At 35.5% G+C, this 5,079-nt stretch overlaps 1 pseudogene; it reads right to left on the bottom strand.

The window, feature by feature from the left end:
• Window positions 1–3,022: 3,022 nt before the first annotated feature.
• Window positions 3,023–5,079, bottom strand: part of LOC118328128 — a 2,938-nt pseudogene continuing 881 nt past the window's right edge.

The raw sequence follows: 5,079 nt of genomic DNA, 5'->3' as shown, positions 1-5,079 counted from the left end.
CTCACTGCCATTACACAGCTTTCCCGCCTTCTTTGCAAGAGCTCAAGCTCTATATCCTGTAATTCCTGTTATCTATTGTGCTCTTTACAAAATTAGGTCAGTACATAATTCTTGTTATTGTAGTATTTGCCTTTTCTTTATATAATCCTGAAAACCATGCACTCATTTCTGAAATTTGCTATCTTGCTCTCTTTTTCATTTCCGTAACTGCATGCTGACCTTTGGAAATGGGTGCATTGGTGATGATTGAGACCTCAGTTTCTGCCAGCAAGACAGAATGTCGTCATGTCTCTTAAATATAGAGACATTTTCCTTATTACTGACATTTTACTGTCTACTGACCTGAATAATTCTTGTTTGATTGAGGAAGTTCAGGACGTCTGAACCACTTTGACCAGTGATGGACACAGTCTAGGAGCAAACTCATGAACTGCATTTTCTATTTTTTTTATTTTAAAGGATGTTGAAAAGTGTCTGTCATGACGATGTGAATTCATAATTATTTCAAATAATGGTAACATCTGTAAACAAATGTATGTGGATGCTCAGTTTGACTTTCCCCTGTTTGTCAGAGGCAGAGTTTAAGATATTTGGCACCATTAAATCTACACAACATCCTTAAAGAACATATGGTTTGAATTATTTTCCTTACATCAGTGGAAACTTTTATACTGTATTTTCAAAATGGGCAAATACAGACAAGATAAAACTTAATTTTTGTCTTGCTGAGTTGGATAAGAGTGTTGCAAGTCTTGTTGACCTTATGTACATTGGCATAGAAATAGTTTTATGTTGAATGCAGAAGAAAACAGGTAAAAGACCAAATTAGCTTAAATGGCAGTGGTGGGAATTGACTTGAGAAACTGTTTTGATGTTGGTATTAATATAAAATAGGGACGGATGTAACAGGATAGGGAGGGGACAATGTGCTGAAAAATATAATACAGCAACAGTCGTGACAGCATTTTTTTGCTGTGTTTCCGCTGGTGTGTTTTACTTGGACTGTGGACAGAGAGAGAGGTAGTCAATTTGCACCAAGACCCAAACTAAATTGTTGTTCCCCAATGTGATTCCTGCATTGAGCTTTTAATCATCTACAAGTGAGTGAATAAGAGTCCAAATTGAGCGGCAACTCTTTTTAAGTAGAAAGTCCAATATACATTGAATTTATTTTGAGAATCAAATCCAAAAGGCTTTCCTTACAGGGTAAAACATCTAAAGGAACAAAAAAAGAAAACTTGACAGGGGGAGATAGCAAGGTGATGATATAGGTACTCAGATCATTTATTAAAATAAAAGTACCACATATAAAAATATTCTGTAAAAATACTAGTATTTATTTCCTGCAGGACATACTATCTACTATACATACTATCATCTGATTTACAGTACCTACTATTGGACACATTCATCCATAATATTGCATATATAGTAAATTACATATAAATGTAGGACTATCATACCTGTTGTATGAAAAACTGGGCTAATAGTAACTACAGCTGTCAAATAAATGTAGTGGAAAGTACAGTATTTCCCATTAAATAGTAGTAGAGTAGTACATGACAATATGGTGTAAGCTACTAAAGTAAAGAAGAAGTACTTGAAAACTGTAGTACAGTAGTCCTCTTGTGTATTTACTTTAAATCTGCCCTTCTGAGATAATATCCCATCAGCAACATAACACACAATAGCACCTTGCTTCCACCAACATACATATAGCCTATTTTTGTCATCTCAATCCCTACAGAAGAACTCAGAGGAACATTACCTGTGGACAACTCCCCAATCCCCCCCAACTAGAACAGAAACAAACCTGCTGAAAAAATGGTTTGTTTGTAACATGAACTATAATTTCTGAAGAGAGGTGAAGATCAGCTGGGCTTTGGCTTCTATTTAGGATCAGTGATGATAAACCCACTGCACTACCTTTTTTTACTCTATATATATAGTATAATAGAGGTAATCTACCTATAAATGGTTTGTACCAATATTTGTATTTACACGTTTCCACTGCCCCTCCATTTTTCTTGTTGCCTCATGCTTCTAATATATGATTTTTTTCAGTACAGTATTGTGATTCTTCAGATATTTAATTTGAATTGGCCAAAAGAAAATTATGTATTAACAATTTCTCAACTGATTTTTAATATATATATCCTACTATCATGTTACTTTTAAGCTCTAAAATACGTTTTTTGCCAAAATGTAATTTCATTGTATAAAGTCTACAATGCATATGCATCTTTGTAAAGTGCTCCTGCTTATTGAAGTTACTGTACTTGTATCTATAAGGAAGTGTTGTGCAGTTCAGAATGTCTCTGTCCAGGTTTGAGTATGTATGCTACGCAGTAGAGAGTGATGGGATGTTGGAATCATTACATAAGATAAAATGTATTTTTTTCCTTTGTCACCTATTTAAAAAATAAAAGTAATAGTTACTGAACAAATACAAATCACTGCTCCATGCAGGCTGGCTATAATAAGCGTGATATCAAAAAACCTAAAAGCTCACATCAAAATCATAATAAGATATTTGAAATTTTCCGTTTCCAGCTAAAACCAAGTATGAACTGAACTTTGTAAATTAAAAAAACAAAAAACAAAACAGAGAAAGCAGCCAACACACTCATTTTCATGCATACATTTAATAACCTTTTTTGTTTAGGAAATATATACAAAATATTATTACTGAGGCCAACAAATTTGCTAAGCTATCCATGTCATAAATATAGGCTACACAGGGGATTCTTACCCCACTCCACCCCACATTCAAACATACCATCACCATGACTACAAGAAAACACAAGGATACAACCTACAGACATGTTTTACTTGATTCTCTTTCACTGGTGGCTGTTGGAGTCCATTTTTATCACAGATGCAACAAATGAAGCAATAAATTCTTATCATAGGTATGTATGGTAAGATTAATGTCCATCTGGCTAGTTTAATTTCAAGACAGCCATTCAGAATCCAGAAGATGTCAGGAAGGAGAATGTCCAGATTTGTGAGGTTGTTATTCTTAAGAGACAGAGGAGACTTCTGTCTTACTGGTTGATACTGAGGTCTCATCTTCAACCATGCCGCTCATTCCAACTGCAGAAAGCATGCCGTTACGGAACTGAAAAGGAAGGAAACATACAGAGGTAAGTTATGAAAGAGAGACTAAATATCACGGTAACTTCAGAATTATAATTCATTTGTTTCTAATATCAATGAGTATGTGAGCACTATGTTTGCTTCTACTGCTGGTTTCAGACAAAAGAACATTTTTTGATCATGGTGGGAATGCCTTACAAAGTTCACATTTAGCATAATCATAGTTTATAATTCAGGATTCATAAATGTTTTAGTAATGGTTAATAAATAATTTACTAATGTTTTATGCAACAGTTGTAATCCATGTTGTGGCTAATGTCCATCCTCCTCCTGGACACTTGATTTGTGTTTTTAGCTCTTTAGGAAGACTCATGTATCATTTGACCTTCTGGAAAGGTGTTGCAGAGCATTTGGACCAAAATGATTTATTAACAACCATTAACTATTACAACTGCAGACTTAGTTAATTACTTTTAACATTTATAATTGCAGATGACTCACTAACTTTTCCTGTTTCCTGTCCTACTTATCACAAAGTGAGAAACTCTTGACCATTTATTAACGCCAGACATGATGTCTATTACCCTTTATCAAATAGTTGGTACCATATATAATTTATTTTTCTTTACTAATGACGGGTATTACTGACTTGAAACCTGGAAACCCAAAAGTTGTTCTCATTAATGGATAATAACTGTTGCATAAAACAGTAGTTGTTCATTAATTTTATTGTAATTGATCCATAAAGCATGAGAAAACCATTTATTAAACCTTAAATTGAACTATTCATAATGGTTCACTTATCAGAAAGAGGTAGCCTTTAGTCCATTTTTCCTTAGCCAGGACAGGTATAGAAATAAAACAGACCTGTTTGTTCAGTCAATATGTAAATAATAGGATGAACAGTGCTGTAGCTCTTTGAGAAGAAGGCAGGGATGGCCATGGCTTAGCTGAGAATGCAGGCTCCCTTTGTTGAAGAAGATCCATGCAGCAAAGCTAGCATATGGTGTCCAGGCCACCAAGAATCCCCAACACCATCAGGAAGCACATGCGTGTCACTTCCCTCTCAGCTTTCTGAGTGGATGCTGAGTCCTGCTGCTTTGAGGCTGCCTGTGATGTGTGAACAGACAGAGCAGGAAGGTTAGTAGGACGTACCTGTCCTAGTAACGATATGTCAATTTTATCCAAAACAATAGGTGGATTGATACCGGTATGTATATAGATCTTTTTGTGCACTTGTGTAAGACATTATGCACAAAAAAGGGGCAAAAACTATTAAAATAATATTGAGTAAGGTAATTAATGGGATTTAGAGGGAGGTGGCAACTGCAAAGGGCCTTGTCAACCCCAAGTAGACTATGATACTGTTTAGTTACAGTTAAGAAAATAAAGACTTACAGCTTTGACTGTCAACACAAGGCTTTCCATAAGTGAAGAAGGATGGTGCTGACTGGTGACACTGAAGTTGGCAGATGAACATGTACAATGACGTATGACTCATTGTTGTAGCCTGGAGCCAGAGTTAGTGAGTCAGGTCCACAAGAACACTGCAGACCCTCAGGAATGAACCTAAGTGAGAAGAGAATGGGACAGCAAAAGAAATCATTCAACACTGTACAATGAATGAGCTCTTGGGAGAAAATGTAGCTGTAGATTTTTTACACCAAAAAATCACTTTTCAGACAGGCACAAGCAGCTCTTGTGCTCTTTTGTATACTGGGCTGCATGAGGACTTTTGTTTTAATCTATCAGGGTCAAGCTCTACATCTTACAATTTTAACAAAGTAACGTATTGTTCATCAAATGTTCAGCTAATCCATGGCTTCTCTCTTGATGCCAAATATCCAAGTTGATACTTACTTACAGTGTGCAGTGCTAAGGGTGGTGGAATCTTAACTATAATTATATTCGTACTGTTATTTCAAGTATCTGTTATAAAGTCGTAAGGGGACAATTGAGGGATTATAGTTCGTAAGCCTA

The sequence above is a fragment of the Morone saxatilis genome, unplaced genomic scaffold (assembly GCF_004916995.1).
Source record: "Morone saxatilis isolate NCDOM2014 unplaced genomic scaffold, NCSU_SB_2.0 Contig18, whole genome shotgun sequence".
Classification (NCBI taxonomy): domain Eukaryota; kingdom Metazoa; phylum Chordata; class Actinopteri; family Moronidae; genus Morone; species Morone saxatilis.
Note: the sequence above shows the minus strand (reverse complement) of the source record. Positions and strands in the feature narration are given on the sequence as shown.